The following is a 24,060-nucleotide window of genomic DNA, read 5'->3' as shown; positions in this document are numbered from 1 at the left end:
TTATCCAGATTTACTGTCTCCAATTCCTCTCCTTGTGTTTTTAAATCCACTACATTCTGGTTTTTTTTTTACACCATCAGTTCATGGAATCTCCTTGTCAAGATTACTAATGTATTCTTGTCACTTTTTCAAGACCTTATCTTCCTTGACTTCAGTTACAAATTCAATTATGTCTCTCCAAAATATGTGATAGAATCTAAACCTCCGTACCTGGAGATTTAATCCCATTTTGGAATCAGTTTTATTTTTATGTTAATGAGGCCATATCAGTGTAGGGTACCTCTTATATTTAATCACTTTTGAGATACAAAAAGAGCAGACTGGCACTGAGATAAGAGAGCACAAACTGAGGAAGACAGAAACACACCGGATGATTACTAAGGAACCAGGAACTCTGGGGGTATAGAAACGAAGAGAAAGATTTTTTCCCAGGGCTAAGAGGGAGAGAGCATTTTCCTACAGTAGTGCCCTGAATTTGGACTTCCAGCTTCCTAAACTGTGAGAAAATAAATTTCTATTCCTTAAAGAAAACCACTTGTGGTATTTCAGTTACAGCAGCACTAAGAAATTAAGACAACTTCTCAGTGTCAATAAACATACTTACTGTCTTAAAAGTTTTTTTCTTTTTTTTAAATTTGTCTTCCAAAACCCTACTGTCCTGACTATCTTTCTACCTTGCTGGCTCAACCTTCTCAATGTCCTTTGTTTCTTTCCCCTCTCCTCACCCATTCTATATTAGAAAGTCCCACAGATTGGTCCTCGAACCTGTAATTTATATACACTCACTCCCTGGGAATCTCATCCATTCTCATAGCTTAAATCATCGGTATGCCTACATCATCTCCTAGTAACCTTATAGGACAGAGTAGAGCTGCCCCATAGGGTTTCCAAGGCTATGATCTTTACAGAAGCAGACTGCCACATCTTTCACTCATGGAGTGGGTGGTGGGTTTGAACTGGTGACCTTTCGGCTAGCAGCTGAGCCCTTAACTTCTTCATCAAAATGGGTTTGGCTTTTTGGTTTATATGCCTGCAACTCACGAATTTGTATCTGCAGTCTAGACCACTCCATTAACCTTGTGTCTTGTATATACAACTGATTCCTTGGCATTGCCACTTGGATGTTTTGTCCTAGGCATCTAAAAGTTAGCAAGCCTAAAACTGAACTCCCACTTTTCTCTAATAATCCTACTACATCCAAGCTTCACCATTTCAGTTAATGACAGCTCAGTTCTTCTTGTCTTTGAGGCAAAAAAAACCCTCGAAGACATCATTTATTTTACTCTTTCTCTCATACCTCACACCCAGTATGTCAGAAATTTTTCTTTTATCTTCAAAATATATCCAGACTGTGACTATTTCTGGCTCCCTTGACAGCCACCATCTTGTCTGTCATAGGAGAAAATGACCCCACAGTCAAATGCAATCAAAAGAGATTTTTATTAAACAAGGACAAAGATGATCATTGCCACGAGGACTTTGCCAGTGTGTGCTGGGCACAAGAGACTAGGAGAATCCACTGATTCACAGTCAGGGAGTCTCCAATATACTGTTACAGAAGGAAGTAAATTAAGAAAAGTTACATGATTGTCAAAGGTGGGAAACATCACCTATGGGAATACATGATTGATTTAAGGAATCTTTGTTGGCTAGATTCCATTTCCTTGGGAACAGCCTGGCAACATCTGTTCTTGGTTTGGTGACTTTCAACAGGTTCTGAGGGCAGTCAAAAGGAAATTACAATAAGCTCCTTTGTGAGAGCATAACTTCCCTGTGGCGCAGTTCTTTGTTGGCTAAGATACAGTACCCTTCATGGAACAGTCCACCCATAGGTAGGGAAACAATGAAAATAATGAGTTTCAGCTTGTACTGTTATTCCTTCCTGGAACTTTCCATACTGATTTTAACAAACACTCACACATAGTGGTTTCCAGCATTAACTATGACCGCTTACCAAACTTGTAAATAAAAATAGATTTTAGTCTATGCGGCCTGCTTCAGCCTCACTACTTTTGGCCAAGCACGTGCATACCTTTAAGGTCGCCTATTTCATGTCCGGAAAACCTGGTGGTGTAGTAAGGTGCTATGACTGCTAACCAAAAGCTTGGCAGTTCGAATCCACCAAGCGTTCCTTGGAAACTCTGTGGAGCATTTCTACCCTGTTGTATGGGGCTGCTATGGTCAGAATTGATTCCATGGCAATTGGCTTCTTTTTTTTTTTTTTTTTTTAATTTGTTTTATTTCTTGTCCAGAGCCTTGGTGGCGATTTGCTTAACAGCTTGGTTGTTATCTGAAATGTCAGCAGTTCGAGTCTAAGATCTCCTGTAGGAAAATTAATGGGGCCGTTATGCTGAGTCCCATACTGTCTCTGTGAGTCGTAAGTGACCTGAAAGCAACTTTTTTTTTTTTTTTTTTGTATACAGCAGCCACTCTATTGTCTCAGGACTCTTCACTTTGAATCCTGTGCCAGAGAACGATGGAGACCTCGCCTTTCTACCGGGTGCAGAAACTTTTGTAACTCAGCGGGAAATGGAAAACCTGACAAGCGTCCGGGGCCGGGCGAGGAGGCAAGTCAAGCACATTATTCTTTTAATTTAAAGTCAGGTGCTACAAAAGGAAAGCGAAGGTTAGGGGATTCGTTGAAGCATGTTCGGATTAAGAGTTTGTGCAGTGAAAATCAGAACTCACAAAAGTAATGCCCAGTTTGTTTCTGCCCGGTTTCGAACCGGAGACCTTTTGCGTATTAGGCGAACGTGATAACCACTACACTACGGAAACTCGCTTGTGTACATTTGTTTCCCGTTTGTAATTGATTAATAGGCAATATGTGCTTTCCTTCAGGATATTTTCAGGTTGAGAAACATTTTTTCCCCTTGTACTTCCCCATTCTTATAATCAGCAGTATCAAAACTCGAGAAATCATAGTCAAGCGAATGTTACTCCCAGGGTCCCAATTCCTTTACAAGCACCAGGAAAATCACGGGCAAGTTTCAAGAAATTTCTTGATAAATTCTGATCTCATTTCTCTGCTGGTGCAAGACGCAATGATCTTCATCTCCCGATGACTGAACATGAACCCTTAGGAAACAGGACGAAAGGGCTGGTTTCAGTAGGCCCTCGGCAATTTGTGCCTCGGCACTAGCGAGAGAGACCGAAGAGCAGAGGGCGTGGGTGTTGGGCTGTGCCCAGTTTCCTGCTAACCGAGGGTCGCGAGGGTGGTGGCGATCTATGGAAGTGTAATCTGTGGCGAGTGAGTCTATTAGACGTGAAATGAAGCTCTATTCTGAGCATCAAAGGAAGTTCTATTCTGTATCACTCATCTTTTCTGTTCTGGAACGTGTAAACTCTGTGTCCGAAACCCTTAAATCTGTTTTATAGCAGGAAGATGACCATTGTGATGTACCTGACTCTTATTTGTTATTCATTTCATGTGAGTTGTCTTGAATCACTGTCCTTCCCTCGGAGACTGGAAGCAATCTGCCTTCTGTTGTTCCTGTCAGGTGCAGCCCTGTCGTTTCTGATTCACACGGACCCTATAGGACAGAGTAGAACTGTCCCATAGGGTTTCCAAGGAGCCGCTGGTGGATTTGAACTGCTGAGTTTTTGCTCAGCAGCTGAGCTCTTAACCACTACACCACCAAACGAAAAAGCCAAACCCCTTGCTGTCGAGTAGATTCTGACTGATAGAGACCCTATAGGACAGAGTAGAACTGCCCCATGGAGTTTCCAAGGAGCGCCTGGTGGATTTGAACTGCTAATCTTTCTGATTAGCAGCCCCGGCCTAACCAATAAACCACCAGGGCTCTAAAATTAAACTTTCCAAAGGTCGCGTCTAGGTCCAGGTGTTCAGCAGCGAAAATGCGCTTGTCCCCAAGTATTAGAAATTTTTGACTAGAGAGATTTCTCAGTCTCTGAGAAAGATCACATTATGTCTCCTTCTTTGGCAGCTAAAAAAACAACGTGATGAAAATACTGGGGGTAAAGGAGGCGAAAAGCATGTTTCTTATTAGCACAATCTCAAGCTTGACACTATTTTCAGATCCGATCTGCAGGTTAGACAGCGATTCCATTCAACACCTATGTTTGTTCGTTAACCTTTCTCAAAAATGTGCCTTAATACTTATTTTGAAGAAATTATTGAGCAGCGCAATCTCATGCTGGTGAATAGAAGTACCAGATGGCCTTAGGGAAATGGAATGCTAGAAGGAGGAAAGGGGCACCTAAAGTGATCATTATGACAAATTTTCCCACAGTAATTTAGTTACAGTAAAATTGGTGAGTAGAACAACCGATAAAAATCACAGGGTTTTCTCAGAGGTGCACAGAAAAGGGGCATCACCCCCAGTCCTAATGATCACCACATTGGTGGCTAAACAACATTTCAGTTAATTAAAAAAAAAAAAAACTGAGTTGGTTGAAGAGTAGTTGAATGGAGGGGGGATTCTGATCTTGGGTGAACAGGATGGAGAGTAAGTGGAGTACAGAGACCTTCAGGTGTAGGTTTGAATCAGAGCCCTCAGAGAAGAGAAGGTAAGTGGAATAACAGGTGCAAGAACAGGGAGGTGAGCGAAGGTCCTGTACAGTATGGAGGTTAGATTTCAATCTGAATATGATGAGTAGGAAAGAAGTGACTGCTTTAAAAAGGAGCACAACTTTGCCCATTTGGATCCCAAGGCTTCTTTGGCTTTTGGGTAAACATTGGACAGCCTCAGAACTCAGTCCTCAGACTTCTCCTCTTCTCTATTTATTCTAATATCATAAAAGCTAAGGTCATTATCTTGTGATTAATCAGCTTATTATCTCAGCATTTTATATGAAAAGAAGCCAATTGCACTGTAGTCAATTCATCTACTATGACGTGCACCTAAATCATTACCTTAATATAGTAAATAACGTCCATATTTTAACATTCTACATAAAGAAATAGTCATAGCATGGTTATATTCTTAGGGATTATATTTTTCTATTTTCATTACTTCTGAGCATTTCAAGAATTGGATCAATGGTAGAATTTCTAATTTCATTTCCATTATTTTTGAGTATTAAGGTTCATGTGCATATTAATCATAAACTGGATGTATTGTTTTATGACTCATGTATTCTGTAAAATAAAAAATCAAAAGAAATACAGTTGTCACGTGGGCATCACAACCTTTCTTCCTGTCTGGATGTCCTGTTGGCGCTACTTCAAAATGATACAACATTCTCAACTACTGAAGTGCTATGAATTTGGCCCAAACTACCTGCATTTCTTGTCTGAATTATTGCAGTAGCCTAACAACCTCCCTCCTGCTGGTTATCAGCTGCCTGCTAAGCCTGCCTCCAACCTTGTTCTCTGTGATGTGTTGTGCCGCCCAGGTTTCCTCCTTTCAGGACCAAGGCATTCATGTCCCCATCTGACAGGAGTGTTACTCCCTCATGGAACAAATTTGAAGCCTGCTCTAGGAATTGCCCTGAGGTGAAAGGAACTGCTTCTATCAAGGCCATGTCCCCTCTCTGAAAGCAGCCCACACTAATGACTGCTCAATACATGCCTATAAAGGTCTGATTCTCTTGGGTCAACTCTGAAGGGCCATCCTATTTTCAGAGCTCCTCAAGGGATCAGCTCAGGCCTCTGTTGCTGCCTGTCAACTTTTCCGCTTGTAATCGTGCTTCCCTCACTCCCTGACAGGTGTTGTTCCCATAGCATCCCCTAATAAAATTCCTGTGTACAAATATCTAACCCATTTGCATACAGTTTGTGCCCGGAGTGGTCTAAGAAACCATACACTAAATGAGATTTTGAAGCTGGATCGCTCTGTATTCCTGTGGCAATTAATATAGTGAACACATGTTATCCTATACAAATGTCCAGACAGTCTTAATAGCCATGGACAATATAAGGCTCATGAGATAAAAGTCTCTTTAGATACTTTTACAGAGGTATTTTGCCTATTACATTTTGCCCTAAATTGTAATTAATCAACTTTAGGCTTCCCAGAACACAGAGAAGGGGCATCTCCCCAGGATTTAGTAGCAGGTGGGCTGATCCACCTGGGACATTCTGGAGAGGAATCCTCATGTCCTGAGCCAGGGCCAAATCCAACAAATCCTTCCCAGGGGTCTCTGAATCTTTCTCAAAGGCTTCTTGGGGTAGGATGAAGGAACCCTCTCTAGTGAAAGTTTCTCTCGGATGAATTCCATGAGCTCCAGAACGTCTTATTTTGTGACGGAGGAGCGAAGTTCGTTTTTGCTGGAGGTGCAGATTTTATGTTTCTTCTTCTTTTTGCAGGAGTGTGGAAAAGGGAAATAGGCAACATAAAGAGAAACTCAAAAACATAGTATCATTTTGTAATAGTTAATATTGGGTAAATGAGAGGGTTCTTTTGATGAGTGATGAGGGAGTCCACATACTTAGCAGTTTCTAAATATAAAATAACTTTTTTACTGGTGGCGGGTTTGTTCAGCTGGTTAGGAGGTGCTAATAAAGACAAGGTGCCCAGTTTGATGCCCATGCTGGGTCGAGAGAAGATGTTGCTGTACTCACTTCACACCCAGCTGAACTATTGGAAAGAGCCTCTTTGACATAAAACCTAGATCAAATGTCAACTTTATTTCTTTAATCCTAGGTAGTGACTCCTACCCTCTTTGCTCTCCCTCTAAAGGGGTGGGTGAGGAGAAGAAGAAAGAGGTTTTTGAAACAAGTGACATAAAGCCTTAAGATAGAAATTTCAGTGAAGAAAATGATGCTGGGAGTGGGGATGGCCTTGGAAGTGGGTTGTGCGTCTGATGGCCACTGTCCGTCTGACATCTTGTTCTCCCTGTCCCTTTTTCAGGGTCCAGTGCACTATATCCATATGACTGTCAAGCACTTTCTCTACCTGATTATCTCCTTATCTGACCTCTTTGGCTTTTGGGTAAACATTGTAAAGTCTCAGAGCTCAATCCTCAGGCCTCTTCTGTTTTTGTTGTCATTCTGTGGCTAAGCTCATCATCTCATGGTTACATCTTCCATGGTCTTCATTGGAGTACCATTGTGTATCTCTAGCCAACTGATTATCTCCTCTTAGAAGTCTTACAGTAATCATCTTAAACTTAACATATCCCGAAGTGGAATTCATATCTACCCTCTGAAACTGTTCCAAACATATTGATCTCTATCTCATTTAACTGCAACTTCATCCTTCCAGCTGTTTAGGACTAAGAATTTGGGATCTTCACTGACTCCATTTTTGCTCTATTCAGCATATCCAGTCACTCTGAAAATTGTCCTTGCTTTATCTTCAAAATATATCTGGAATATGGCCAGTTCTCAGATACTCCCATTACTATTAGCTTGGCTCTAGCCATAATATTCTCTAATGTAGAATATTATTACCTGTTGCCATGGAGTTGATTCCAACCCAGGGTAACTCTATAGAACAGAGTTGAACTGCCCCATCGGGTTTCCAAGTAGCTGGTGGATTCTAACTGCTGACCTCTTGGTTAGCAGCCAACGAGCTCTTAACCATGCACCACCAGGGGTTCAGAATATTGTCAATATTTCTTATTTTGTCTTGAGTTTGCTTCCATTGCCTTTAACAAGATACTGTCTACAGAATATTTAAAACCCGACAATGGCTCCTTATGGTTCTCTGTACTAAAAATGCATCATTAGATCCTTACTGTACTCAGAGGAAAAAAAAAAAAAAGCCAAAATCCTTATAATAATCTGCAAGGCTCTACATAATGTCCCTGCTCCCTAATCAATTTCCTCTCTGACCTTTTCTCCTACTGCTCTCCCCCTTGCTCACTCTGCTAAAGTTATCATTGACCTTCTTGTTGTACTTTAAATACATTAGACATCTTTCTGCCTCAAGACCTTCGTACTAACCACTGCCTTTGCTTTCAACACTCTATTCCAGATATGTGCTCTAACTCATCTTCTTGAAATATCACATTATTAGTGAATCCACTGTGGACTTCCAGAGTTTCACTCTTCCTGAATGCCTTATCCTCATTCCTGATTTTTTTCGTCAATATATTTATGTACATCTAATAAACTATGTAATTTACTTAATCATTTTGCAATCTACCTTTCTTTATCACCGGAACGTAAGGTCTATGAGGGAAAATACTTTTTTGTGTGTTTTTAAAAATGTGTATTGTGTTTTAGGTGAAATTTTACACACCAAATTAGGTTTCCATTTTACAATTTTTGTACAAATTTTCCATGACATTGGCTACAGTTTTTGCAAGGTGTCAGCATTCTCATTATTTCCATTCTATTTGTTTTATGTCCATTTATCTAGCTTCCCTACCCATTTTTGCCTTCTGGTGTTTGGGTAAATGTTGACCATTTGGTCTCGTGTAGTTGATTGTTTAAGGGAACACATTCCTCACAGGTGATATTTATTTTATAAGCCAATCTATTATTTGATTGAAAGGAGGCCTCTGGAGGTGAGTTCAGTTCCAAGTTAAAAGGGTGTCTTAGGTCAATAGTCTCAGGGATTCCTCTAGTCTCTATCAGTTCAGTAAATCTGGCCTTGGTTAGGAATGCCGGTTTTGTTCTACATTGAGGGAAAACTCAAAAGACTTTTTTTTATTCGTTTACTACTGTAGCATTTGTTATTAGAACCGTGTCTGGCACAGAATGTAGTTGTTGTTGTTAGGTGCAGTCTTATAGTGACTCCATGTACAATAGAATGAGACACTGCTTGGTCCTGCACAATCCTGACAATCATTGCTATGTTTGAGCTCTTTGTTGCAGCCACTGTGTCAATCCATGTCATTGAGGGTCTTCCTCTTTTTTGCTGACTCTCTACCTAGCATGTGACCTTCTCCAGGGACTGGTCCCTCCTGAAAACATGTCCAAACATATAAGACAAAGTCTCAACATCTTCCCTTCTGAGGAGTATTCTGGCTTAATTTTTCAACTAGCAAACGATGAAAATGAGATCTAGAAAGATCACTGATTTTCCCTTTTCTGTAACAATGTAATAAATATTATATGGAAACAGATGTGACTGGATGTCATACCTCGAGTTCCTTCTACTATACCAAGGTTATTGACCTCCAATAAGTGTGCTGGCAGAAGAGGTGAACGGACACGGTGCTCATGACCTAGGAGTTGAAATTGGGGCCATTATTCCCTGTCCGTTAGTATGAAGTGACCTAGCTGGAGCTGGACTCACAAGGACACATCAACTGTTCGTGAGGTATAAAAACAATAGCTAGGGAAACCTAGAAAGCATCCTTCAGGGAAAGTTTCATATAAACAAATCTTAGACAGAGCACAAAAGATCCACGTATTTTCCACTCTTTTCTTCGTCTTTTAGCATTTAGTAAATAGTAAGATGTGTTGAACCAGTGAAGACCTTCCTGACTGCCATTACTCAAATCTGAACCAATGCTTATGAAGAAAGACAATTCAAAATGTAGAATCATGTATATTTAGCAGTTTTTAGCCAGTTTGAAAAGGTGAAACTTTGAATGATATTACCCATTTGTAATATTGATATATACTCGATTCTGTAACATTCCTTGAACTCTGGCAGACATGGCACTGGCAGTTTGCTTGTCTATTTTCCATTTTTGCCTCTTTGAACATTTGTGGAATAGACTCTTTCTTCTTGCTTTTTTGTAACTTTGTGATGATTTCAGCCCAGGACATCCCTCACTTCCATGTTAGTTTCTATTATCAGAACGAGAGTTTTAACCTTCACACTGTTTGGGGTCAGCTTTCCCATCAGCAGCTATCAAGTGTAACAACTTCATCATATCACAGCCAGCATTTCTGAACATGAAGGCTCTACTATGTGGGGAGGCTAGGCTGAATTAGCACCCTGTACATCAGGAGTTCACAGATTTCTTTGACCTAAAAGTACACAATAAAAGTGCCAAAGCTTTAAGGGTGCTGGAAATACAGTTTGAAGAGATTGAGCTCATTTCAGAGGTGAATGAGGATAAGGAGGCCTGATTAGCACAGGAACTCCATACAAAACTTGGGATGGCCCACCATCCTTCTGAAAGGTTTGTGTTTCACAACAATTCAGTATGGAGGATTTATTTCTGCATTTGCAGACAAGATAAATAGCCATATAAAAACATAAGTCCATTGAGATGCTGCTAGTTTTTCAACTCAACAGCTTAACTACTTATCCTTCATACTTTTGGGGTAATGTCACTGTTGTTGTTGTTGTTATGTGGTGTTGAGTCGGTTCTGACTCATAGCGACCCTATGCACAACAGAACGAAACACTGCCTGGTCCTGAGCCATCCTTACAATCGTTGTTATGCTTTAGCTCATTGTTGCAGCCACTGTGTCAATCCACCTCATTGAGGGTCTTCCTCTTTTCCGCTGACCCTGTCCTCTGCCAAGCATGATGTCCTTCTCCAGGGACTCATTCTTCCTGACAACATGTCCAAAGTATGTAAGATGCATTTTCGCCATCCTTGCCTCTAAGGAGCATTCTGGCTGTACTTCTTCTAAGACGGATTTGTTCGTTCTTTTGACAATCCATGGTATATTCAATATTCTTCACCAACACCACAATTCAAAGGCGTCAATTCTTCTTCAGTTTTCCTTATTCATTGTCCAGCTTTCACATGTGTATCATGCGATTGAAAATACCATGTCTTGGGTCAGCACACCTTAGTCTTCAAGGTAACATCTTTGCTCTTCAACACTTTGAAGAGGTCCTTTGCAGCAGATTTACCCAATGCAATGCATCTTTTGATTTCTTGACTGCTCCTTCCAGTGCTATTGATTGTGGATCCAAGTAATATGAAATTCTTGACAACTTCAATCTTTTCTCCATTTATCATGATGTTGGTCATTGGTCTAGTTGTCACTATCCCAGACCAAAGACAAGTTTAGTTCAATGGACTTTCAAATCAGTGAGGAACGGATTCTGAGAGAAGATTGGACACTGCTTGGCCCCACGAGAATTGCTCCCGAAGTAAAGACTTAACGTTTAGACTAGCCATACCTCCGTGGGCCTCACATCATACTAAAATTCTGTGCCTGCCTCACCTCCCCAAGACAGCTAAAGGATTTCCCCCAACATGTAGCAGATACACTGATACAGAAAGGCCCTGGTGGCATTGAGATTAAGAGCTCAGCTGCTAAGTAAAGTGTTAGCAGCTGCTCCATAGAAACCCTATGGAAGAATGAATTGGCTTGATGGCAACAGGTATTGATGTACTATTGTGTGCCAGTCCTTGACAATACAAAGGTAGCAAAACAGATGTGGCCCCTGACATAATGATGTGTTAGTTTCTTCGTGCTGCTGTGACTGAAATACCACTGACTCCACTGGGGATCAAACCCAGGCTCTTGTGCATGTAAAGCTGATATGCTAATCACTACACCATGGAACCACAACAAGTACAGTCCCATGGACTACCAGAAAAACTAACAAAATGTCTTGGAAGAAGTACAGCCAGAATGCTCATTAGAATCGAAGATGGTGAGGCCTCCTCTTAGATGCTTTCCACTTGTTATCAGGAGGGACCAGTCCTTTGGGTGGCTTAAAGAACAGGATTTTTTTTTTTCTTTCTTTTTCACAGTTTAGGAGGGTAGAAGGCCAACTTCAGTATGTGTCTCTGGGGGGAGGTTCTTTCTCCTCTAGTTCAACTTTTTGATTTTGTTGTTTTTCGGTGCCATGGAGCTGGTTCTGACTCACAGCAGACCCTACAAGAAAACAAAACGCTGCCAGCTCTTGTGCCATCCCCACAACCATTGTTATGCTTGAGGCCATTGTAGCAGTGCTGTGTCAGCCCATTTCATTGAAGGTCTTTCTGTTCTTCACTGACCCTCTCATTTACCAAACAGAATGTCCTTTTCAAAGGGCTGATCCCTTCTGATAGCACGTCATATATGAGAGGAAGTCTTGCCATCCTCACTTCTAGTGAGCATTCTGGCTGGACTTCTTCCAATACAGATTTGTTAGTTCTTCTGGATGTCCATGGGACTATACTTGTAGTGGTTCCATGGTGTAGTGGTTAGCACATCTGCTTTACACACAGAAGATCCTGGGTTCAATCCCCAGTGGAGCCAACTTAATCTTTTAGCGGCCTGCAATCCTACTTCCTGTGCTGCTTTATGTGCTTCTAAGTAGATTCACCTGGGTCTGTTTTCTGGTAGCACCTGTCTTCCACCCAGCGTGTGCTCCCTTGTCTTTGACTCTAACCTGCTGTTTTCATCTCAAGTGTTAGTAGGTTTAGGACACATTCTACAGGGATACGGCCTCACTGATAGAACAAACAAATCCTATTGCCAAATGGGATTTCATACACAGATATAGGGGTTAAAATTCTCAACACATATTTCTGGAGGATTCAATTTAACCTGTAACAACAATATGTTAAAATTATTATTAACCTTTTTAAAAACAGTCAGACTGTTTTCTAAAGTGGCTGTGTCATTTTGCATTCCCACCTGCACTGTATGAGAGTTCAAATTTGTCCACATCATCAGTAACACAGGTTATCATCTATGTTTTCTGGTATAGGCACAGAGTAAGTGTGAAGTGCTATGTCAATGTGGTTTAATTTATACATCCATGATGACTGTGAGTAGCACTGGTTGTATAGTGGTTAAGTACTACAGCGGCTAAGTAAAGGTCTGCAGTTCAATTCTACCAGCTGGTCTTTGGAAACCTTATGGGGCCCTTCTACTTTCCTATATGGTGGTTATGTGTTAGAACTCGACAGCAAAGAGTTTGGGCTGTTTTCTTTTTTGGTTTTATAAGTATGGTGTTGAACATCTTTACATGTGTTTACTAGCCATTTGCATGTCTTATTTGGACAAATGTGTATTCAAATCTTCTGTGTGTTTAAATTTGGTTCTTTATCTTAGTATTATTGATTTATAAAATTTCTTTACATATTCTGGATTCAAGTCCTTCATGAGATATTTGATTCAGGGATATTTTCTCCCAGCCTATGGTTTGTCTTTTCATTTTCCTAATGGTGTCTTTCGAAGTGCAAAAGATTTTAGTTTAGTTCTGTTAGTCAATTTTTTTCTTTATGGATAGTGCTTTTGGTGTCCAAGGTCACAAAGATTTTCTTCAGTGTTTTCACCTAAAACTTTCATAATTTGAGGTCTTACATTTCAGTCTATGATGGATTCTAAGTTAACGTTTGTGTATGGTTTGAGGGAAGGCTCTAAATTCTTCTTTTTGTGTGTGGATATCCAGTTGTCCCAGCACTAATTATTGAAAAGCTATCCTTTTTGTCTTGATTTGCCTGGGTATGTTTCTGAAAAGGGTCTCTATGAATCGGAAAGCACCACTTGGCTATGAATGAGAAGATTCTATGCTTCGCTCTCACTAGCTAAATAACTTTGGGGAAAAAATCCATTCCTACTTTTCATTTATAGAAGTTGATTTCATTTTCTAAAATAAATATTTTAGGGCATAAAAAATAGTACTACCATAATTTGGTCAATATTTTTCTTTGTTTTATTCTTTAAAATATTTTTAAAATAGTTCATTAGGGACACAGAGTTCTACAGCCTGTTAGGAGAGATTCTGCTTTAGACACTGTCTTCAAAATTGATTTCATCCACAGTCACGTGGATTTCCTTGGCACCACTGGCCCTGACAAACATTCCTAATTCTTCCTTGTGGGAAAAGAAGCCATTTAAAATTTACATAAATTAATCTTTACCACTTTAAATGAGAGCAAGCCATTAGCAAAGTAATCAATTAATCTAATCCCACATTCACCTGAAATTATTATTTTAAGCTAGTAATAACTTCCATATTTTAAAATTCTATATAAAAGAAATAGTCATAGCATGATTATAATTTTAGCTATTATGTTTTTCCATTTTTATTACCTATGAGCTTTTCAAGAATTGAATCAATGGTAGAATTTCTAATTTTGTTTCCATTACTTTTTAGTATGAAGGTTCATGTGCCTCTTAATCATAAATTGGATATAATATTGTTTCATGAGTCAAGTGTCCTCTAAAATCAAAAGCTGGATAATGAAATGCACTTCTTACCTAGGCATCACAACATTTCTTCCTGTCCGGATGTCCTGTTGGTGCTCCTGCGACATGATACAAAATTCTCAGCTCCTGAATTGCTTCCAATCTGGCCCAAACTACCTGCATCTCTTGCCTGAATTACTGCAGTAACCTAATAACCTTCCTACTGCTGCTTAGCAGCTGCCTGCTAAGCCTGCCTCCAACCTTGTTCTCTGTGTTGTGTGCTGGGTTCTGACACCCAGGTTCGCTCCTTTCAGAACCAAGGCATTCATTTCCCCAGCTGCCACAAGTGTTGCTCCCTCATGGCACAAAGTTGAGGCCCTCTCTAGGAATTGCCCTCGGCTGAAAGGAACTGCCTCAGTCAAGGCCATGTTGCCTCTCTGAGCAGCCCACAGTAATGGATGCTTAATACATACCTATAAAGGTCTGACTCTCTTGCCTTAACTCTGAAGGGCTCTCCCATTTTCAAGGCTCCTCACGGGATCAGCTCAGGCCTCTGTTGCTGCCTGTCGACTTTTCCCCTTCTAACCCTGGATCCCTCACTGCTTTACAGGTGTTGTTCCCATATCATTCCCTAATAAACTTCCTGCAGACAAATATCTAATCCACATGAATACAGCTTGTGCCAGGAGTGGTCAAGAAACCATACATTGAATGGGATTTTGGAGCTGGGTCATTCTCTATTCATATGGCAATGAATCATATGTCATTAATATAGTGAACCAACGTTATCTCCTACAAGTGCCCTGAGAGTCTAAATATCCATGGACCATACAAGGCTCAGGAGATAAAAAGTCTCTTTAGGTGCTTTCACAGGGGTACTCTGCCTATTACATTTTGCCCTAAATTGGAAATTAATCAACTTTAGCCTTTGAGGGAGCACAAAGAAGAGGCCGTCTCTCCAGGATATAGGAACGCACAGGGCGGATCCAACGGGGATCCTCTTTCCTGTCTGGAAGGGAATCCTCACGTCCTGATCCACCTGATCCTTTCCAGGGGTTGCAGTACCCTTCTCTAAGGCTTTCTGGGGAAGGATGAAGGAGCACTCTCTAGTCAATGTTTCTCTAGGGAAGAAATAGACAAGCTCCAGAACGTCTTATTTTGCAATGGTGGAGCGAAGTTCATTACTGCTGGAGGTAGTTTTTGAGTTTCTTTTCTTTTTCTTTTTGCAGGAATGCAGAAAGGGGAAATAGAAAACATAAAGAGAAGCTTGAAAAAATAGTGTCATCTAGTCATCGTTAAGATTATGTATATGAGAGTCTCCTTTGGATGAGTGAAGAGGAAGACAACAAAGACAGATCTATCTGAATGTAAAAGAGTAGTTTTTTTTTTTTTTTTTTTAAACAGTTGTCTGGTTAGAATGTTTGTTTAGAGTGTGATGTTAATAATGCCAAGTTCCCAGCTTTGGTCTATGTTTGAGCCAGGAAAACGAGATTTCTGTTGATTAAAAATAAACACAGAAATAACTTTGCACTCAATTCACACCCAGCTAAACTGAGAAAATAGGCACTCTGATATAAAATCTAGTTCAAATGTCGACTGTATCTCTTTAATAATCCTCAGTAGTGACACCTACCCTCTTTGCTCCCCCTCAAAAATGGGCATGGTGAAGACAAGAAACAAAGAGATTTTTGAAACAAGTGACACAAAGCCAGAAGATGGAAATTTTAGTGAAGAAAAGGAGGCTAGGAGTGGGGATGGCCTTGGGGATGGGCGGTGTGCATGGAGGCCATTGTCCATCTGACACCTCGTTCTCCTTGTCCCTTTTCCAGGGCTCAATGCACTGTGTTTCCATGGGACTGTCAAGTACTTTCTCTACCTGATTATCTCTGCTACCTGATTGTCACCTCAGCCCTTGCACTGCTCTTTCTTACCGCTGAAACTAATCCCTATAGATTTATAGTAATCGCAGTCAGACACAATGCATATTTTCCTTCCTTCTTTCTTTTTTTTTTTTAAGGTATCAATTGACTTGCACTCTAATTGCTGTGCATGAAGAGAGATTTTTTTTTTTCCTTTTCTGGATCTCCAAGACCTAGAATGATGCCAAAGCCAGAGTGAATGTATGAAACCTCTTAATTTTCTCTTGACTTTCAGGTTACTTCCATAAATATTCATATATGCCATTTGTCTCCTGCCTTAAAATAATGAATTTTGATACACTTCGATACATAATTTGTGGGCAACACATATTCCAAAAAACGTAAAACTTTTCAAATATGTTGCAAAATCCATTTGGTTGCATTGATTTCTCAAATACTCCACACCCCCCGCCCCCAAAACATAGACACACACACTTGCACAACCCAAAGCCACCAGGCCTCTCTAACTATGACCCAGGAATCATAAATGTGCTTATAAGACTTATCCTGCTGTACAAAAGCCAAAAAAGACAAAAGTTTGACCCAACCAGACTTCTTGGGTGCATTGCCTCATACTTAAGCTAATATTTCCCAAAGAACTTTTATTTTTCAACATTACACCAACCCCCACTGGAGGGCAGCAAATACTTTCAGTGGAAGAATCCCCTTCCAAGAATCCTAACCAAAAACAAAAAACCAAACCCATGGCCATGGAGTCGATTCTGACTCATAGCGACCCTATACGACAGAGTAAGAATCCTAAGATCCCAAAAATGTTTGTGGACACTTTCTTTCCAACGCGTCATGAAAGCGTTTTAACTGGGAAATTCACATTGTTTACCCATGAAATTTTTCATTAGAAAAAATTTAATAATCTTCATATATTCTTGGTATGTCCTATTTAATATTCCAAGATTATTCTATGTTCTGTCGAAAGCTCTTCGAAATTAATGGTAATCATTATGTTTAAAAATACTTTAAAATTTGCTTTATTTAGCCTTACATTAGTTATATAAATAATTCCCCTGAAGTCTTTCCCTTTTAAAAATTATCAACATATTAATGACATCATGTTGATTAAACCAAATGAACAAGACCTTCGGAAAGAAGAAAAAAATTGATGAAGACTCCTGATGACATTTGATTTGAACCCGGAAGTCCCTAGGGGTCGATTTCAAAGCGGATAAGCTTTTGAGGTCCTCACTTGACAGAAAACCTGTACATTCCACGCTCTGAATCTGAAGGGAGCCAGGTCCACTGGCTCCACTCAGAGGGGGATCTTTGGGGCAGGGGCCTTCTCTTAAGACCCGCCTCCACCCTCTTGGAAACCACGGAAACAGAGAGGAACTGGGCAGGGGAGGCGCTGGCACTGGCTATGGGTGAGGGAAGACCTGAGTGTCAGCCTCTCTAGGGAGAAGATGTACTGCTTTCAAGCCCAGACCAACACAGAGGGCAGGAGAGTTCTTGCGTTGGTCACAAAATATACGCTCTTCTATGTTCGGTTAATGGCAATGGGTGGTTGCTTTTTATATGTTCGGTAAGGAGGAAGGATCTCCGGTACAAAATTAGTTCATTTCTAAGCTCAGAAAACAGATGTTTTCCCACCGTGTTTCATAGCAAGCAAGGCCTTTCCTATATTGGGCAAGCCCAATCACTGCAACTACGATGAAACTGGCCTTCAGTCTCAAGTTCCCTCTACAGAATAGAGTTTTTCTAGATGCCCCAGGCTGGATAATCTCAAAGCCGTCTTTTCCTCCAGAAAATTCTCACAGTGACGGTACACTTCTTTCACTCATACTTTTTGCCTATTAAAACGACCAAGCAAACTCCACTATTCATAACAATCAATGTCTTCCCTCATAGATCCCATTCCTTTACAAACACAGGCGGGCTGGCGACAGGAATGAAGCATTTAATTTTAAGAAACTCCTCTGTATTGTCCCATGGAAATTACTCTTGTGTATGCCCCTCTAGGGAAAGAAATTACCCTTTAGGAACCGGAGCACCAGACCCTCAGGACCGAACTCTGGAAGCCCGTGAGTCCGCACTAGGGGCCGGGCAGCTAGCTTCAGGGATATGACCCTGGAATATCAAGCTGCGGGCCAGATACAGGGAAGGGGTGATTTGCAAGACTGGACTCTATATTGTTCATCCCTGGGACATCACACATCTTTATGTTAGGCTTCACACATGCCTACTTCTTTTAAGTTAGTCTACAGTTTCTTGTTGCATTTACTTGATTTACTGAAGGAAAATGAAAACTGTGATATGTTTTTCTTTTCTTTCTTCTTCCCACCGTTTCGCTATCTTCCCTTAACATTCCCTTTTTTGCTTAGGTAAAGGGAGTCGCCTTTTTCCAGGTTTTGCCTTAAGCATCGCTTAGTATAGCGGACCCGCACACTCAGTACCTAGTGTAGAGATGGCAGGTGCCCCCAGATCAGTAGGGAGAAGATGGTGGTGTCTGCGCTTCTCCAGTCCAGCCTCCACGTTTTATGGGGGTGGCTAGAAAAGAGCAGCTTGAAACCTCTGAAATAATCTGAGCGTCAAGACCTACACTTTTTGAATATTGCAGGCAATGAGTAAAAGAATATATTGGCCAGTTAGCAAAATCTAGAGCCTTTGTTTATTTTTCCAAAACCTGATTATCAGCCAAGATGATACTCTGTACGCTTTTTCCAATTCTTGAACTGAAATTATTGACCAACCCACCATGCTGTGCAGGCACCCGGGACCCTAGAGGAGTAAAGAACGGGACAACACAGTCCTCGTCCTTAGGGAAAGGAAAGAGGGACATGAGCGGTGAATGACAATAAAATCGCAAAATGGACCCACAGAGATCCACGCTGCAGGGCGTTTTCTCGAACACAGAGAAGGGTCATCTGCCCAGGATTTCGGAACAGGCAAGGAAGATCCACCGGGACGTTCCTTCCTGTCAGGAGGGGAATTCTCAGGAGTCAGCAGGGACCAAATCAACCAGGTCCTTCTCCTGAGGTGTCTGAATCGTTCTCAAAGGTTTGCTTCCTGGGGTAGGCTGAAGGAGCCCTCTCTAGTAATGTTTCTGTTGGGATGAAATCGACGGCTCCAGAATTTCTTATTTTCCACAGGAGAAGCGAATTCATCTCTGCTGGAGGTAGAGATTTTGTGCCTGTTTCTGCGGGAGTGAGGAAAGAGGAAATAAAAAAACATACAGAGAACCTTGAAAAAGGAGTGTCATTTATTCATAGTTAAGATTATGTAAAAGCAAGTATCGTTTGGATGAGTGAAGAAGGTGTGAAAAATCTTCCTAGTGTGTGAACATAAAAAAATTTTCTCCCTGAGGTGGCCAGTTAGCTCAGTTGGTTAGAGCGTGGTGCTAATAACGCCAAGGTCGCGGGTTCAATCCCCGTACTGGCCAAGGGGAAAAGTTTTCTGATTAAAAAAAAAATCTTGCTCTCCTCACTGTACACCCAGCTGCGCGTTGAAAATAACCTCTGTGATATAAAATCTAGATCAATTGTCAACTTTATTTCCCTAATCCTCAGTAGTAACACCTATACACTCTTTGTTCCCCCTCTAACGGCCGGCGGGGGGGGGGCAGTTTTTTGGAACAAGTGATATAAAGTCTTCAGACAGAAATTTTAGTGAAGAAAACCAGGGTAAGAGTGGGGATGGTTTTGGAGATGAGGTGTGCCTCTGATGGCCGCTGTGCATCTCAGCATCTCGTTTTCCTTGTGCCTTTCTCGGGGTCCAGCTCACTCTGACTCTGTGTCGCCGTCAAGCACTTTCTCTACCTGATTATCTCCTCTACCTGAGTGTTTATTCATCCCTTATAATGCGCTTTCCAACTCTTGAACATGGTGTTTCTACTTATTAAATAAGGACAGTCAAATGTAATGCACACTTCCATTTTTTTAACCTACAAGTTGGCTTCTGTCCATGATACAATTTCTGTCCATGAAGACAGATTTTTTTTTCTTTTTCTGGATCTCCCAGATCTAGAACGGTGCCAAAGTCAGATGAACACAGGAAACGTCTGGATAGTCTCCTGACTATTGTGTTATTTCCACGAATATTCACATGTGCTGTCTCTTAACTTAACAAGGTTTCTCTTGACCCAATATATCCCTCTAGCTACTACCCTGTTTCTCAGATGGCTTTATAAAAACATCCCCTAGAGCATCATCCAGATTTCCTAGCTCCAGTTTTGAAATCCACTACATTCTGGTTTTTGACACCACCAGTTCATGGAAACTTCTTGTCAAGATTACCAATGACTTCCTCTCACTTTTTCAAGAAATTCTCTTCCTTGACTTCTGTTAAGGATTCAATTGTGTTCCCCTAAAATTTGTGTTGAAATCCAAACCCCTATACCTGGGAATTTATTCCCATTGGGGAACCAGTTTTCTTTGTTCTGTTAATGAGGCCATAATCAGTGTAGGGTATGTCTTAAGTGTAATGACTTTTGAGATACAAAAAGAACAGATTAGGCCCTGTGACAAAGGAGGACAAACTGAGGAAGACAGAAGCACATGTGAGGGTCAACAAGGACCCCAGGAACTCTGAGGCTATGGAAACTGAGGCAAGGATCTTCCCCCAGGGCCAACAGAAAGAAAGAATTCCCCTAGAGCTGTGCCCTGAATTTGGACTTCCAGACTCCTACACTGTGAGAAAATACACTTCTGCTTCTTACAGAAAACAATTGTGGTATTCCTGTAACAGTAGCCCTAAGGAACTAAGACTTCTCAGTGTCAGTAAACACTATCTTAAAAGTTTTTTTTTTTTTCCAACTTCCAAGACACTGCTGTCCTGACTGCCTTTCTACCTCACTGGCTCATTCTTCTCAATAGTTTTTGTTGGTGTCACCTCTCCTCACCCATCCTATAGGACAATGTCCCACAGATTGGTCCTTGAACATTTTCTCTATATGTACTCCCTCCCTGGTAATCTCACCCATTCTCATGCTTTCAATCATCAACACATTAGAGCTGCCCCATAGGGTTTCCAAGGTTATCATCTTTCTGGAAGCAGACTGCCACATCTTTCTCCCATGGAGTGACTGGTGGGTTTGAACTGGTGACCCTTTGGCTAGCAGACAAACCCTTAACCACTTGATGAAAACGGGTTTGGTTTTTTGGTTTATATGCCTACAACTCACAAATATGTATCTGCGTTCTAGACCACTCCATGAACCTCACATCTTGTATATACAACTGATTCTTTGACATTACCACTTGGAAGTTTTATACTAGGCATCTAAAAGTTAGCATGTGTAAAACTGAACTCCCATTTTTCTCTAATAATCCTACTATATACAGTCTTTCATATTTCCATTAATTGCAACTCAATTTTTTCACTCTTTCAGGCTAAAAGACCTTGAAGTCATCATTTATTTTATTCTCTCTGTCATATCTCACATCCAGGTTGTCAGGAATTTCTCTTCTCTCTATCTTCAAAATATATCCAGACTCTGACTACTTCTTATTACTCTTGACAGCCACCATCTTGTCTGGCATTGGAGAAAAAGACCCCAGAATCAAATTTCATGAAAAGAGATATTTCTTAAACATATACAAAGGTGATCGTTGCAATGAGAGATGTGCCAGTGTGCACCAGACACAAGAGACTAACAGAATCCACTGAATCACAATCAGGGAGTCTCTAATATACTACTACAGAGGGAAGTAAATTAAGAAAAATTACATTATTGTCAAAGGTCAGAAACATATCATATGGGAATACATGATTGGTTTAACGAGTCTTCCCTGGCTCTGTAACCATTTAGTTGCTAGGGGGATATTTCATTGGGAACAACCTGGGAACATCCACTCTTGCTTTAGCGACTTGGAATGGGTTGTCAGGTCAGTCACGAGGAAATTGCAATACACTGCTTTGTGAGAGCATAATTTCCCTATAGCATATCCTCTTCGTAGGCTAAGATAAAGTACCTTTGGTGGAACATCCCTCCCCTAGGTATGGGAAATGATGAAACAATGAGTTTCTGTGTGTACTGTCTCTCATTTCTTTCTGGAACTTTTCATAATGATTTTAAATGTTCACACAAAACGGATTCCAGCATTAACTACTACCCCTTAAGAAACTTTCGTATAAAAATAGACTCTAGCCCTTCGACTTTATTCAGCTTCGCTACTTCTGGCAAGGCTCCTATATAAATTTTAGGCTCCCTAGGTCATGCCCAGAACCCTGGTAGAACAGTGGTTAAGAGCTATGGCTGCTAACCAAAAGGCTGGCAATTTGAATCCACCAACACTCCTCGGAAACTCTATTGGGGGCAGTTCTGCTCTGTCGTATAGGGTCGCTACTTGGCTGAGTCAACTCCATAGCAATGAGTTTGACTTTTTTGGGGGGGGATGTCACGTTCAAGCCATTGTCATTTCTCACATGTAGCACGAGGAAAGGGACTTAACAAATCTCCAGTATTTATTCTTCTCTCTGTAAAAAACCCTGTAAAAAACATTCTCCACAGAACTGGCAAAGGGATGCTTTAAAAAACATAATCACATGGAGTTACTTCACTTCTTAAAACCCATCATCCACTCATTTTATCAGAATAAAAGTGGCCTTAAAAAATGGCATGTAAAAAGGTCATGGAAGCTCCATACAAATCCAAACTCCCTGAGGGACTGAATTGCTGAGCTGAGGGCTGTGGGAACCATGGTCTGTGGTTACATCTAGCTAAATTGGCATAACATAGTTTATAAAGAAAATCTTCTATGTTCTACTTTGGGTATTAGCATCTGGGGTCTTAAAAGCCTGTGAGCAGCCATCTAAGATACACCGCTGGTCTCACCCCTTTGGGAGAAAGGAAGAATGAAGAAGACTAAAACAAGACTGATTAGCCCCAAGGACTAACGAACCACATCTACCACCAGACTGAGTCCAATACAGCTAGATGATGCTTGGCTACCACCACTGACCACTCTGACAGGGATCACAATAGAGGGTCTGGGACAGAGCTGGAGAAAAATGTAGAACAAAATTGTAAATCACAAAAAAGACGAGACTTACAGGCCTGACAGAGACTGGAGAAACCCTGAGAGTATGGCCCCCCGAAATCCTTTCTGCTCAGTAATGCAGTCATGCCTGAGGTTCACCCGTCAGCCAAAGATTAGACAGGCCCATGAAACAAAACAAGACTAAAGGGGCAGAACAGCACAGAGGCAAAGACTAGAAGGCAGGAAGGGACAGGAAAGCTGGCAATGGGGAACCCAAGGTGGAGAAGGCAGAGTGTAACTGACACAGATTTGAATCCACACTTCCCTTTGTCTTATGTCCCCTTTGTCCTCTTCTTTCAGCATATGTGTACCCTCTATCTCTGGAGTGAACAACCATGTAGTCATACTATGATAAATCTGTTTTGTTCTCAAAGAGAACACCTGTAACTGATGTATGACAAAGTCGTAGTTCATGAATAAACAAGCAATAGAATGTTCCAGCAAGGTAATGTCCATATGCTCCCTAGAAAGTTGTTTATGTACACAGTTTGCTCACAGAAAGTCCATGATGTTTCACTGAGCTTGTGAAAACTTTACTTGTGACTCATATGTAACACATGTGTAACACCCAGCCCTCAGGTATAAAAACCTTCCTCTCTTTTCAGAGTTTGGAGCACCTCCCAGTGCTACTGCAACATGGGGGCACTTCTCAGTGCTGCCTCCAAACTGGGCTGTTGCTTTGGTTGTTTTCTATTCTACAGTAAAATCTATCATTTCTCTCCTTACAGAGTTCTTGTTAGCTTGCACTTTGACTTATCTGGTGTCACAAGTGAGATTTGATGGTGCATTATCTTTTAGGCAACTGAGATGCTGAGGACCCAGACCCTGGTCTCCAATGCCATGATTTCTCAGAGTCTGCTTAATAACTTCTTGAAAACGAGCTCTGCTTTCTTGCATGAAAGTTTTTTGAGTTTTAGTGTAGGTTTCTTCTGGTTCTTGAAGTTTTTATTGTTTGTTGGTTTCTTGTTTAGTTTTTTGTTCTTGTTGTTTTGATTCTTGCAAGTCAAAGTTTGTATTTGGATTTTTATTTGAGCTCCCTGTAGACAGTTTTTTTTTTTGGTTTTACTTTCTTGCAAGACACTGTCTCTAAGTTACTAAACAGAATAAAAAATTGAAGAGTTAAATTTCAACTCCTACTCCCCTCTGTTGAATTGCCAGCTGCTCCTCCTTTTGGTTCTGATAACAAAGCTGACTGAACGTACTTTCTTTTCAATGAAACTAGGCAACAAACCTCTCTTTCAAGTGCCTT

General features: G+C 40.9%; 3 non-coding genes across 3 annotated transcripts; 2 read left to right on the top strand and 1 right to left on the bottom strand.

Moving 5' to 3' along the window:
* Positions 1 to 2,705: 2,705 nt before the first annotated feature.
* On the bottom strand, positions 2,706 to 2,778 carry TRNAI-AAU (transfer RNA isoleucine (anticodon AAU)). Its single transcript has one exon. It is a non-coding gene; the product is annotated as a tRNA-Ile (tRNA).
* Positions 2,779 to 11,946: 9,168 nt separating this feature from the next.
* TRNAV-UAC (transfer RNA valine (anticodon UAC)) lies at positions 11,947 to 12,019 on the top strand. The gene has a single exon. It is a non-coding gene; the product is annotated as a tRNA-Val (tRNA).
* Positions 12,020 to 19,139: 7,120 nt separating this feature from the next.
* Positions 19,140 to 19,213, top strand: TRNAI-AAU (transfer RNA isoleucine (anticodon AAU)). Its single transcript has one exon. It is a non-coding gene; the product is annotated as a tRNA-Ile (tRNA).
* The last annotated feature ends 4,847 nt before the right edge of the window (positions 19,214 to 24,060 follow it).

This window comes from Elephas maximus, chromosome 1 (assembly GCF_024166365.1).
Source record: "Elephas maximus indicus isolate mEleMax1 chromosome 1, mEleMax1 primary haplotype, whole genome shotgun sequence".
Classification (NCBI taxonomy): domain Eukaryota; kingdom Metazoa; phylum Chordata; class Mammalia; order Proboscidea; family Elephantidae; genus Elephas; species Elephas maximus.
This window is presented reverse-complemented; position numbering and strand designations above follow the sequence as displayed.